Source organism: Rana temporaria, chromosome 6 (genome assembly GCF_905171775.1).
Source record: "Rana temporaria chromosome 6, aRanTem1.1, whole genome shotgun sequence".
NCBI classification, from domain to species: domain Eukaryota; kingdom Metazoa; phylum Chordata; class Amphibia; order Anura; family Ranidae; genus Rana; species Rana temporaria.
In genome coordinates, this window is record NC_053494.1 from 11130886 (window position 1) to 11145668 (window position 14783).

At 47.0% G+C, this 14783-nt stretch overlaps 1 protein-coding gene across 1 annotated transcript in view; it reads left to right on the forward strand.

The window, feature by feature from the left end:
* Positions 1 to 443: 443 nt before the first annotated feature.
* The window catches only part of PPP4C (protein phosphatase 4 catalytic subunit), a 28007-nt gene continuing 13667 nt past the window's right edge, over positions 444 to 14783 (forward strand). Inside the window, exon 1 of the mRNA XM_040356154.1 lies at positions 444 to 661. The gene's annotated coding sequence lies outside the window, so the exon portion shown is untranslated. The remainder of the gene's footprint in view (positions 662 to 14783) is intronic.

The following is a 14783-nucleotide window of genomic DNA, read 5'->3' on the forward strand; positions in this document are numbered from 1 at the left end:
TTATTGGTTTGGGGTACAGCAGTAATTATTGGTTGGGGGTACAGTGGTATGTTATGGTTAGGGGTACAACTGTATTTATTGGTTAGGGGTACCGTGGTATTTATTGATTAGGGGTACAGTGGTATTTATTAATTAGGGGTACACAGTGGTATTTATTGGTTAGGAGTACAGTGGTATTTATTGATTAGGGGTACAGTGGTGTGCATTGGTTAGGAGTACAGTGGCATATATTGATTAGGGGTACAGTGGTGTGTATTGGTTGGGGGTACACGGTGTCAGTTCACGCTGACATATCCTGTTTATAACACCGGAAGTAGCCAGGGGGCGCCTATTCCTCTCCCTCACACATTACATAAAGCCCGGATGGTGACGTTCAGGTCACGTGTTCCCTCCCCGCGCCACCTTTTTCTTCCCGCCGCGAGCTCGCGCAGGGCACGGTTGCCAGGCAGAGGCGAGAACGCGCCGCAGTAGAAGTCGAGGGGGTGGAGTCGCAGAAGGCGGGGCGCGGCGGTATTGACGTCATCTTCTCGCGGTGCTTCTCTTTCGGTGTGTGAGGAGGAGGCGGCGGCGGGAGCCACACCGGAGGAGCTGAGGGGGGAAGAACATCCGCCGATACCCCGTCTTGCACCGGACGCAGGGGCCTCCCCCGGACACCGTCAAGGTAATACTGGACTCCGGGTGGTCAGGGGGAAGGCGCTACCAGTGCATACCGGATGCTGGCTCCTCATATCCGGGCCTGTGAATATCTCTATTCATATCCCATACAGGAGCCTGTGTATAGAGACCAGTATATAGATCCCCCATACAGGAGCCTGTGTATATAGATCCTCCATACATGAGCCTGTGTATAGAGACCAGTATATAGACCCCCCATACAGGAGCCTGTGTATATAGATCCTCCATACATGAGCCTGTGTATAGAGACCAGTATATAGATCCCCCATACAGGAGCCTGTGTATAGAGACCAGTGTATAGATCCTCCATATAGGAGCCTGTGTATAGAGACCAGTATATAGATCCCCCCCATACAGGAGCCTGTGTATAGAGACCAGTATATAGATCCTCCATACATGAGCCTGTGTATAGAGACCAGTATATAGATCCCCCATACAGGAGCCTGTGTATAGAGACCAGTATATAGATCCTCCATACATGAGCCTGTGTATAGAGACCAGTATATAGATCCCCCATACAGGAGCCTGTGTATAGAGACCAGTATATAGATCCTCCATACATGAGTCTGTGTATAGAGACCAGTATATAGATCCTTCATACAGGAGCCTGTGTATAGAGACCAGTATATAGATCCTCCATACAGGAGCCTGTGTATAGAGACCAGTATATAGATCCTCCATACAGGAGCCTGTGTATAGAGACCAGTATATGGATCCTCCATACAGGAGCCTGTGTATATAGAGATCAGTATATAGATCATCCATACAGGAGCCTGTGTATAGAGACCAGTATATAGATCCTCCATACAGGAGCCTGTGTATAGAGACCAGTATGTAGATCCTCCATACAGGAGCCTGTGTATATAGAGACCAGTGTATGGATCTCCCGTACAGGAGCCTGTGTATAGAGACCAGTATATAGATCCTCCATACTGGAGCCTGTGTATAGAGACCAGTATTTAGATCCTCCATACAGGAGCCTGTGTATAGAGACCAGTATATAGATCCCCCATACAGTAGCCTGTATATATAGAGATCAGTATATAGATCCTCCATACAGGAGCCTGTGTATATAGAGATCAGTATATAGATCATCCATACAGGAGCCTGTGTATAGAGACCAGTATATAGATCCTCCATACAGGAGCCTGTGTATAGAGACCAGTATATAGATCCTCCATACAGGAGCCTGTGTATAGAGACCAGTGTATAGATCTCCCGTACAGGAGCCTGTGTATAGAGACCAGTATATAGATCCTCCATACATGAGCCTGTGTATAGAGACCAGTATATAGATCCTCCATACATGAGCCTGTGTATAGAGATCAGTATATAGATCCCCCCATAGAGGAGCCCGTGTATAGAGACCAGTATATAGATCTCCCATACAGGAGCCTGTGTATAGAGACCAGTATATAGATCCTCCATACAGGAGCCTGTCTGTAGAGACCAGTATATAGATCCCCCATACAGGAGCCTGTGTATATATATATATATATATATATATATATATATATATATAGATCAGTATATAGATCCTCCATACAGGAGCCTGTGTATAGAGACCAGTATATAGATCCTCCATACAGGAGCCTGTGTATATATAGATCAGTATATAGATCCCCCATACAGGAGCCTGTGTATATAGAGATCAGTATATAGATCCTCCATACAGGAGCCTGTGTATATAGAGATCAGTATATAGATCCTCCATACAGGAGCCTGTGTGTATAGAGCTCAGTATATAGATCCTCCATACAGGAGCCTGTGTGTATAGAGACCAGTATATAGATCCTCCATACAGGAGCCTGTGTGTATAGAGCTCAGTATATAGATCCTCCATACAGGAGCCTGTGTGTATAGAGCTCAGTATATAGATCCTCCATACAGGAGCCTGTGTGTATAGAGCTCAGTATATAGATCCTCCATACAGGAGCCTGTGTGTATAGAGCTCAGTATATAGATCCTCCATACAGGAGCCTGTGTGTATAGAGCTCAGTATATAGATCCTCCATACAGGAGCCTGTGTATATAGAGATCAGTATATAGATCCTCCATACAGGAGCCTGTGTATAGAGACCAGTATATAGATCCTCCATACAGGAGCCTGTGTATATAGAGATCAGTATATAGATCCTCCATACAGGAGCCTGTGTGTATAGAGACCAGTATATAGATCCTCCATACAGGAGCCTGTGTGTATAGAGCTCAGTATATAGATCCTCCATACAGGAGCCTGTGTGTATAGAGCTCAGTATATAGATCCTCCATACAGGAGCCTGTGTGTATAGAGCTCAGTATATAGATCCTCCATACAGGAGCCTGTGTGTATAGAGCTCAGTATATAGATCCTCCATACAGGAGCCTGTGTGTATAGAGCTCAGTATATAGATCCTGCATACAGGATGGTCTGTATAGAGCTCAGTATATAGATCTCCCAGGAGCCTGTGTATAGAGATCAGTATATAGATCCCCCCCCCCCCATACAGGAGCCTGTGTATAGAGCTCAGTGTGTGTATATATCCCATACAGGAGCCTGTGTATAGAGCTCAGTGTGTGTATATATCCCATACAGGAGCCTGTGTATAGAGACCAGTATATAGATCCCCCATACAGGAGCCTGTGTATAGAGATCAGTATATAGATCCCCCCCCCCCCATACAGGAGCCTGTGTATAGAGCTCAGTGTGTGTATATATCCCATACAGGAGCCTGTGTATAGAGATCAGTGTGTATCCATCCCATACAGGAGCCTGTGTATAGAGATCAGTGTGTATCTATCGGGGTTGCACCAAGCATTTTCACGAGTACTTGTGCAAATGCTCCGATGCCTAATCCGATACCTGGACACTCAGCAGATGATCATGGGGGGGGGGGGGGGGTACAAGCACCGATCTCCCTGTATAGATTTCCATAAGGCAGCTGACAGCTGCTTCTCCTCCTTTCTCTCCTTGTCCTCACCTGCTCCCCCTGTCAGGATGGAAAGTGGAGGAAGGAGCCGATAAATCTGTAATTTACTGACTCCTTCCTTCTCTGAATGCAGTGTCGGTGATCACTGACTGTCCATTCATAACTGAGCATCGTAAACTGTCTTTACGATGCTTCAGTTTATGAATGGGGAGGAGCCTCTGTCTCCTGTCCATTCATCTTCAGTGCAGCTGAGGCTACAGAGAAAGGGACTGGGGAATTTGTGTCCTCACTCCCTTTCTCTCAAAGGGGAGATGTCAGGGGCCTATCTATATCCCTAGGAGCCTGTGTACAGTGGTATATCCCTAGGCGCCTGTGTGCAGTGGTATATCCCTAGGCGCCTGTGTGCAGTGGTATATCCCTAGGCGCCTGTGTACAGTGGTATATCCCTAGGCGCCTGTGTACAGTGGTATATCCCTAGGCGCCTGTGTACAGTGGTATATATCCCTAGGAGCCTGTGTACAGTGGTATATCCCTAGGCGCCTGTGTACAGTGGTATATCCCTAGGCGCCTGTGTGCAGTGGTATATCCCTAGGCGCCTGTGTACAGTGGTATATCCCTAGGCGCCTGTGTACAGTGGTATATCCCTAGGCGCCTGTGTACAGTGGTATATATCCCTAGGCGCCTGTGTACAGTGGTATATATCCCTAGGAGCCTGTGTACAGTGGTATATATCCCTAGGAGCCTGTGTACAGTGGTATATATCCCTAGGAGCCTGTGTACAGTGGTATATATCCCTAGGAGCCTGTGTACAGTGGTATATATCCCTAGGAGCCTGTGTGCAGTAGTATATCCCTAGGAGCCTGTGTATATCCCATGTAATGGGTGATCTTCATGAACTCTCTAATACACTATATGGTGACTGGTAGAATATACTGGTTATTATGGTGAATCTGAGTGTTCAGCCACTCTGTGTCCCCTCCCCCTTTTATTGTTCTATATACTATTATTGGAATATAAAATTCCTGTAATGTACAATGGTTCCTGTGGGTGATTATCATAATGGAGATGACTGGTGTGGCATAATTGTATATAATGACCCCGCATAGACTTCCCTCTAATAAAGTATTGCACACACTGTCCTGTATTTAGGGGTATAATATCCATTCCTAGTACTCTCCAGTGATTATTCACCTATGTTATGATTGGAAGCAGTTTTCAGTCCTCTGGATATTATCATTAGGATTCAGTCAGTGACTCTCATTTCCTCTTCTGTACTAATTATAGAATAAACACTCCTGTCATTATTATAATAATAATAATAATTGGGTCTGATATTTGGTTGGTATCTATGACTGTTTGCAGTCTGTCTGATGTTTTGTCCGTACAATTTTTTTTAATTATTCATCTGTGATATTTGCCCCCCTCTCGGTACATCTGCTACATACAAATTATACAAGAACAAACTTGTTGCACTAGAGATGTATCCGCATTGTAGCACTTATCACACAGCTGATTGTAAGACCTGCAACAGTGTTGCACCAAACTGTCCTGTAACTTTTAGTTGAAGTGTTTAAAGTAGAACTCTTTTGTTTTGCCATCTGTGTCCCATTGCGGACATTACCCTTCACTTCCTGTCCCATAGCCAAACAGGAAGTGAGAGGAATTCCCTTCAAATCAAGGGATTACTTAGTAAAAAAGGAGGGGGCGCAAGATTATCAGAAATGGCGGCCCCATTGGAAGATTTCTATTACTTTTCAGGGGACACCCCAATTTTTTTATTTTATTTTTTCAATCATGGTAAACAGGATGAATAGAGGGGAATCTCCTTAAAGTGGTTGTATACCCCCCAAAAAAACCTGTAAGGCAAAGGCATAATGAGCTAGTATGCAGCGCATACTAGCTCATTATGAAATACTTGCCTTAGAACGAGGTGTTTGATATCTCATCCTGGTCCACGCCGAGGGAGCTGGCATTTTGCCATCGGCATGTATTTTGGGTTCGCGGCTCCGGCGCTGTGAGTGGCCCGGAGCCGCGATGACGTCACATTCTTCAGCCGGGGCGCTCGCAGCGCATGCGCCGCTGTCAGCGGCTGCATGCAAAGCTAATTTCTTCTAAACGGTACAGGTTTAGGAGATATTCATTATACCTGCAGGTAAGCATTATTATAGGCAAACGTTTGTATACAACCACTTTAACACAAGGGTACAGGCGGCTATAAGATCTGCCGGGTGTTCTAATCCCTCTGCACTCTACCCAAAACAAAAATGTATTCTATTGCGGCTTACCAATCATTGGATGTGGTGGCTGCATTGGTTTTATTTTCTTGGGCTCCCCCCCCCCCCCCCCCACCCTCCTCTCTTTATCACCTGGTGATCTGGCCAGTATCTCACACCCTGTTATTAGCCCACATTCACATCGGGCCATTTTGACATGCAATTTGACATTTCAAATCGCCGGCTATTGCCAGCAACGGCACCGTCCGATTTGTCGCAATGGCATCTTTGCAGCACCCCACCGGCTCCCGAAAGTTCCTGAACTACTTTTGGCGACTTCGGGGGGGATTTGACTAGACATCTGTGCAGGAACCCGCACAGATGTCTGTCAAAGCGCCCCTGAACTCGGACAGAAAAAGTGTGTGTGTGTGTGTGTGTGTTAGCATTTTTAGAAACGTTCTGAATTTATCAGATAGCAGCGCATCTCACTGCTGCCCCATAGGGGTGAATGGAGGTTTTGATCAGGACAGGAGGACCTGATTGAAATGCCCATGTGAAAGGACCCGAAGACCCCCCTTTCACACTGGAGGCATTTTTCCGGCGGGTTCAGCGGACTTGATGTTTGCCGGCGATCGAGGAGAGTCAGAACGGGGGACCTAAACAAGGTGATTTGCCCGTTCTGCCTAGTGACATGACGGAGATCTACTGTTCCCAGTGATCTAATAGCCCATTCCCCCCCCTACAGTTAGAATACACCCAGGGCATGCACTTAACCCCTTGATCACGCCCTAGTGTTAACCCCTTCCCTGCCGGTGTAATTTTTACATTGATCAGTGCATTTTTATAGCACTGATCAATGTAATGTCACTTGTCCCCAAAAAGTTATTTTGGGTCAGATTAGTATGTCGCAGTACCTGCTAAAAATTTCAGATCGCCACCATTATCAGTAAAACAATAAAAAATGTCCCTAAATATATCCCATAGTTTGTAGACATAACTTTTGCGCAAACCAATATACGCCTATTGTGATATTATATCGCGTGAGTCCTGACTATAAGACAGCCTTCGTCTCCGATCGTTTTTGCTGATCTGTACATTATCTGCTTCATGCAAAACTTGACACTTCTTTATTCCTTGTGATTGTCCCCCCCCCCCTGGGGAAGATGATGCTCCACTCAATTCCATCATCCACACACCCAAAATACCTTCCTGCAGGGAAAATGAGCTTTCTGAGGAGCTACATCAACAGCGTCTGTCAGAGAAGGAGAATTGGCTTCATTAGAGAGGAAGGTACTAAAGTAAATACTGTTTCCTTTTGACACGTGTCACTTTTGGTGTTCTGGGTGAACAGAGTCCATCTCAAACAAATTCCCCTTCGGTAGTGTGTCCCCATGGTTTCTGCATCTTGTTTGGGCCGGCGTCACCTGACAGATCCAGCGGTAGAACGCCAATAATCTTATCCGCAAGAGCCCCGCTCACACTAGAACTCGATTACCACACCACATTCAAAGCGCGGTGCCTTTGTGATCTCCAGCCGGTGTCTGTGCAGTGTTACCGGCCCAAACGTAGTACGTTTTCACACACTGGTTAGCATGGTACAAAAGTACTCTTCCAGTTGCAATACCTTTTTAGTATATGCATTACTTTTGGTGCATGTAAATTACACAGGATTGTACACTGCGTTCCTGTGCGACCTTCTTGTGTTTACCCACCTAAGGGTGGCATTCTACCTACAGGCAGCCACAGCTTGGGGGAGTCCTGCTGACTCGCAATGAAATGGTGCCGTTATTTTATTGACCACCAATGTAAGAGGTAGCTTTCTTCACAGAATATAGATGTAAGGCCCCTTTCACACGGGGCGGATCAGTAATGATCCGCCCCGTGAACCTCTGCTTGCTCAGCGGGGATCGCTCCATTGATCCCCCGCTGAGCCGGCGGATGACAGGGCAGTCCCCGCACACTGTGCAGGGACCGCCCTGTCTTTTCTCCGCTCTCCCCCATGGGGGGATCAGATGAACACGGACCGTCTGCCCGTGTTCACCCGATCCGCCAGACGGATGGAAAAGTAGGTTTTTCCTCCGTCACACTTTGGCGGGTCGGATGTCAGCGGGCATGACATGCCCGCTGACATCTGCGGCTCCATAGAGGAGCACGGAACGCCGGTTCAGGTCTGCCTAAAAAACTGGCAGACGGACCTGAACGGGCCGCCCGTGTGAAAGGGCCCTTAGGGGAACCCTCCACTACCTCCTAATTTGAAGTGTGAGGCTGGGTTCACACCTCCGTGTGGAGTGGCTGACAGCAGGGGTCTGGTGCGTCTGTTCTCCATATCGGGGCCAAATTTTTGCCTGAAACTGAGCCAAAGACACACAGGACCCCTGTGCAAGTCGCTACACAGCCGCCGCGGAGGTCTGTGAACCAGCGCCATAGAGGGCCCATCACAATGTCCTGACGTGCAAATCGGATGTGGAGAAACCTCTGCACCCAATTCTCACTAGTGTGAACCCAGCCTAAAGGCTGCAGGTTTTTTTGCCCCCCAAAAAATAAAATAACCCTGTGTGCTGCCCCACCCCCCCAAAATATTAACCAGAGCTCCATCTCGATCCTGCGACATGCACGCGAGCCTCGGCTGTCCCAGGGTTGTCTCTACTCATTGGCTTTGAAACGGCAGCGGGAGCCATTGGCTCGCACTGCTGTCAATCACAGCCAATGAGGAGAGAGTGAAGGCAGCCCCCTGCATCTCTGACTCATAGATGCATGGACCGGGGTCGGGAGTGAGCACCCACCAGTGCCCCCCAATAGTAAGCGTTACTGGTCAAGGGGAAGCACAGGAGCACTGGAGGGGAACCAGAGGTTTAAATGATGTGTTTTTTTTATTTTTATATATATATATATATATATATATATATTTATGCATTAATGTATGACAGCTAAGAACCAATGTACAGATGCATTTCTCCACTGACCAGCAAAGTAGTCCTTTTCCATTGTTATCAGTTTTCATATTGCTATTACTGAGAATGTTTTATAATGTAGAGTAGGAGACGTTGAAAATGAGCCGTCTTGGGTGTCAGATACTCTGATGTTGCTTTTTTTTTTTATTACTACAAAATATAGCAGAACAGAGAATGCACGTTGTGATGTGTGAAGTTGTCGGGTCAGAAGATTACTGTTGTGTGGACAGACTTTTCTTTTTTGATCATAATTGGGGCACGACTCCAAGTGCCTTCTTAAGATCCTTGGTAACTAATCTGTATGTGTTTGGATGTGACCTCTTGTAGTTGTGGTTTAAATCTGTTGACTGATTGAGAGTTTAGCGGACTTATCCCACCAGGGCACTAGCTGGTACTGTATGTGTTTTTACATTTTAGTTTTTTCCTAGTCCAAGGTTCTTGGCTGTAATTACTTGTATATGATCATGAATTTTGACATGGTTTTTATGACAGTGCTATTATCTGGCCACAATCCTAGCTGAGTATTTCTTGGGGGGGGGGGGGGGGGTCAATTAAAGTGACCATGTAAAAGGCCGATCATATTTTTTCTGTAATAGACTTTGCCTAGGGCTGCAGTGTTGGAAAGGAGGGAGAGACGGGCCATAGAGGTTCTCTTGTGCAGGAATGTTGGCATTATTTTTCAGGACTTGACTGAGTCACTCTTAAGACCCCTTTCACACTGGGGCAGCGTTGACGCTGAAGGGCCACTAGTTTTAGCAGCGCTTTAATGCTGTTTTAGAGGCGCTTTTAGACTTCAAAGATGGGTTAAACTCCGGCGTTGTGGCGCTTTTCATTCACTTCGGAAGCGCTGCCGATTCGTTCCAATGGGCAGGGTGTTTTGGGAGCGCTAAATACAGCGATCCCAACCCGCCCCAAAGATGCTGCTTGCTGGACTTTTTGGAACGTCCTGCAATCTCACCGCTCCAGTGTGAAGAGTCACAAATGAATGGGAGGCAGTTTTGTAGGCGCTTGGCAGAGGCTATTTTTAGGGATAAAGCGCCTGAAAACCACTCAAGTGTGAACGGGGTCTTAAAAGCTCCCCCCCCCCCTTTTTTTTTTCTTCTCCCAATTTCAGACCCGAAAGACGCACAGGGCTCCTATGCAAATTCGCATTGGAGATATGTGAACCGGCTCCTGCGTATTGGATGTGGTATGAACCCAGCCTCAAGGTTTTTCACCTTAATGCATTCTATGCATCTTAAATACACTTTATTTTTTTGGTCACTTGTATTCCTATTTTAAGGAATGTAAACATCCCTTGTAATAGAAATAAGCAGGACAGGGTCTCTTTTAAAGTGGAGGTTCACCCAAAATATCAATTTTTAACATTAGATTGAGGCTAATTTTACTAAGCAGAATCGGGTTTTTTTTTTTTTTTTTAATGAATGCAGTACTTACCGTTTTAGAGATCGATGTTCTCCCGCCGCTTCCGGGTATGGGCTGCGGGACTGGGTGTTCCGATTTGATTGACAGCCTTCTGACGGTCGCATACAGCGCGTCACGAGTTCCCGAAAGTAGCCGAACGTCGGTGCGCAGTATAGAGCCGCACCGACTTTCGGCAACTGGTGACGCGCTGTATGCGACCGTCGGAAGGCTGTCAATCAAATATGAACGCCCAGTCCCGAAGACCATACCCGGAAGCGGCGGGAGAACATCGATCTCTAAAACGGTAAGTACTGCATTCATTTTTTTTAAAAAACACCCGATTCTGCTTAGTAAAATTGGCCTCAATCTAATGTTAAAAATTTTTTTTTTTCGGGTGAACTCCCGCTTTAATGCGATCTGGGGTCAACAGTAGACAACAGTCATGTGTTTGTAGTTAGCAGTCTGTAAATAAGTCTGACCATTGTGTCAGCAGTTAGCAGGGTCATGCATTTTACATCAGCACTGTGTCACAGGTGACATCCAATCTCCTTTCCTTTTTCACACAGTTACTCATTCGAGGCCTTGACTGTATCTGAAATCATTTGAGCCTTGACCTGCTCCCGTACAGTTTGCCAGTCCAGAGGCGGCTCTAGGCTTCGTGAGGCCCCACTCTCAAAAATCAAGCGAATAAATAATGCTCTTAAAATGCAATTTTTACAGTTAAAGTGCCGATGCCGGTCTCTGCTTGTGATGGAAGCAGAGAAGCCAATCGGCTGGCAGTGCCAGCACAGGATGCAGAGCGCCTGGGCCCACCATGGTTGAGGATCAGGACTGAGCTCGGACCTCCCAGCCCCTGCAGTGGAGCCCTGCATAGGTAGGGGTAAAGTATACAGGGAGGGGGGTGTATATTATACAGGGAGGGGGTATATATTATACAAGGTGTTACTGGACAGCACACCGTAGCAGGGAGAGGGGTGTGTAAAGGCGGGACTCTGATGGAACGCGGGCGGGGCCTTGGCAGTACACCGAGAGGAGGCGGGGTTATGGCAGACGCGCTGCATGCCGGGAGGCTGCATTGTTCCAGCTGTGTGTTGTAAAGGGAGGGGGGTGTATATTATACAGGGCGGAGGGAGGGGTCAGGAGCTGTCAATCACAGGTTGGCACAGGACTGAGCTGCCCCGACTGTGGCACTTATGATCAGGAGGAAGGGAGTGTGGGGGGGATGGGGCAGGGGTGGATATAAAGGCTATGGCTAAGGGATGGGGGCTGCCTCTCTCTCATGCAGGTAAGTGTGTTGGTGCTCTTGATCTTCTGCTACTTCCTGTCTATATTGTCTCTCTCCAGTGTCCTCTGCACATCAATGTGGACTGGCTTCCTGTTTACACAAGAATAGAGCATATTTTAGTAATGTATGACCGCATGGCTGGGTGACGAGGTGACAACGTAGAACACTATGGGGACAGATTGTTATCAGGAAGTGTGTGAGCAAGGACTTTTTATGGCAGGATTAACAGGTGATTTTTACTAAAATCGGACCTGAAACAGTGAAGGACACACCCGGACCCCCTGCTGTGAGCCGCTCCGCACAGAGATGTGAACCCAGCCTAAAGACGTGATCTATATGTTTACTATATTGGGTCAGCGGTATATTCAAGTGGTGGGAATTTACCACAAGTACCGATCTTATGGTAAAACTGTCAACTTCAAAGCTCCATTCACAACTGGGTGATTTGAATCGCCCCAATTCTGCCCACAATTCTAGAATCTCAGTACAACACGGGGAGTTTTTGCAATGCCATTTACTTGTTAAATGGCACCCCAATCGCAGTGGTTTTTGCAGCATGATAAATAGTGCTGCAATTGTGGCAAAAATCGCGATCGTCTTGGTGTGAATGGAGCCTAATGTGACTTGAGCGCGTGTCAAAGTTGACCGATCTCATGGTTTATTTCTATGATAGAATTTCAGGCAGTTATTTTGATTTGGAGAGCAAGTGTAACATTTGGGGGAATATCACGAGTTTTGTACAGCGCTTCTCCCACTTACAAACCACTTGCTTATATCGAACGGGACACTGCAGGGAGCCTCGGAAAATTTCAGAATAGGCCGTAATTGGCTGCGCATTCGCAGCCCGACTTACGAACATTTCCGGATTACAAACAGGAAAGTCCCATACCCGTTCGTAAGTCGGGGACCCCCTGTACTAGGATGGTGAAATTACTTTCAGCTTGTGTTGGTGTTCAAAGACATTTGTCAAGTGAAGCTCAACTACAAACAGAAGTCAGAGATCCAGGGCTTTGTCTATAGATCAGTAAAGGTGGTGCTTTGCTTTCTCACAAGAGGACCAGTTTGCCCCCCCCCCCCTCTTTTTTTTAATTTTTTTTGTCTTTTTTCTAATTTGCAAAAGTTTGACTTAAAACTGGGGGGGGCGGAAATGGCTTGAATATGGATAGTGTATTCATCTTGCTGCCATCATGGCAAATGAATTGGGCAAACCGTATATTGTGATGTAAATCCTTAACAAAATTTTAATTGGGGGGGGGGGGGGTTACAAAATTATATTTACTAATGAAGAGATGATGTATAATGATCAAATTACAAAGTATAATTTCTCGTCTATCAAAATGTGTCAGAGAAATGAGTGCTGATCACTATGAAAAGGCTTTTATAAACAAGAAAAACTGGTATAAAAACTATTGTATACAATTTTTTTATTTTTTGAAGTTCTTCACTGTAGAGCAGGGGTCTCCCAGTAGGAGGAGGAGTAGGGCCCCTATCAGTAGGAGGAATAGCACCAGTGATGATGCCCATCATTGGTATCGGAGGAATAAATGGTGTCTCCTTGTCAGTGGAAGGAATAGTGCCTCATATCAGTTGGAGGAATAGTGCCCCAAGGGCCGCATATAGGCTAGCAAAGGGCCACATCTGGCCCTCGGGCCGCAGTTTGGAGACCCCTACTCTAGAGGGGGGAAAAAAAATCTGTAGCCAGGCCCAGACTGGCCATAGGGCAGACCGGGCATTTGCCCGTTGGGCCAGGGCCGCCTGCTCCGTGGCCTGTTGATGATCAGGGCGCACAGCGGGAGGTAAGTGATGTCCGCGGCCTGGACAGGGTCAATACAGGCTGCCGCCGTCTTTCACCTACTGCTATGCGGCCACGCCTGTGTAATTTCCGGGCTCCGGCGCAACTACCAGTGATTGGCTGAGCTGTGTGCCTCTCGCGCAGCCTCAAAGCCGACATTTAACATGGTTTAACAAATCTTCTTCAGGTCTAAAGGTTTTTATTTTATTGTAAAGTGTTAAAGGGAAATGTCTCTAAATATAGTATGTAGAATTGATCTGTAATGGCGTGTCATTATTTATGCAGGTTCTATTTCCTGCTTCATGTTACCCTACATTGATTTGTAACCTTGCTTCCTTCTGATGAAATTCTCTGGGTTTGGTCTGTCAGTCTTATTTTTAATCTAGTTTCTGTACAACTTCCATTTACCAATCCGTGAGCAGGGGGTGTGCAGTTGGGAGCAGGGGGGGGGGGGGTGTGCAGTTGGGAGCAGTGGGGGGGGGGGTGTGCAGTTGGAGCAGTGGGGGGGGGGGGTGTGCAGTTGGGAGAAGGGGGGGGGTGTGCAGTTGGGAGGAGAGGGGGGGTGTGCAGTTGGGAGGAGGGAGGGGGGGGTGCAGTAGGGGGGGTGTGCAGTTGGGAGGAGAGTGGGGGGGGGGGGTGTGCAGTTGGGAGAAGGGGGGGGGGGTGTGCAGTTGGGAGGAGAGGGGGGGGGTGTGCAGTTGGGAGGAGGGAGGGGGGGTGCAGTAGGGGGGTGTGCAGTTGGGAGGAGGGGGTGTGCAGGATAAACAATCTGTATAGTTTTTATCCCATCAGATCCTATAGTTGGTCTGCAGTAGACTTTACAGTTGGGTTGTTCAGGGCTAACTGAGCCATTTTCAGAAGCACCCGATGTGAACTGGCACTTGGCCCATGCCATGCCCGTTAATATGAATAGGTGTGTTTTTATAATGGTCAATCGGCTGCTGCACCTGAAGGGCTCTAATGAGCAAGTTACAGGATCTGCCTCCCTTCAGACGTGATTTCCCTTTTGGGAGGCTCTGAACAAAAGATTAATTTGTGTTGCAGGGGATGCTCAATTTGATTTGTATCTTGGTGAGGACTTCTGGGAAAATCGGTGAGCCAATCGCACAAGCAGGAAATTGTATATCTGGAGGGGGGGGGGGCTGAGTTCTGTACCACATTTGTGTAGAGAGCCTCTCCAGGTAGCTATATTGCATTTTTCTAAAAAAAAAAAAAACATCACTGCAGATTGGAAAAGATACTTTTGCACATGTACCGGTATATGCTTATTTGTTATGCAGGTGGCATAACCCTTTACGCAGGGATATGCAATTAGCGGACCTCCAGCTGTTGCAAAACTACAAGTCCCATCATGCTTCTGACTCTGGTGTCATGCTTGTGGCTGTCAGAGTCTTGCTATGCCTCATGGGAATTGTAGTTCTGCAACAGCTGGAGGTCCGCTAATTGCATATCCCCGCTTTACAGCATTGTACCTGCAATCAGCAAATCGCATTTACAAAGCCGTGTGTTTGTTTGTTTTTCCCCCTCCTTTCCTATAGACCAGGGATATGCAAT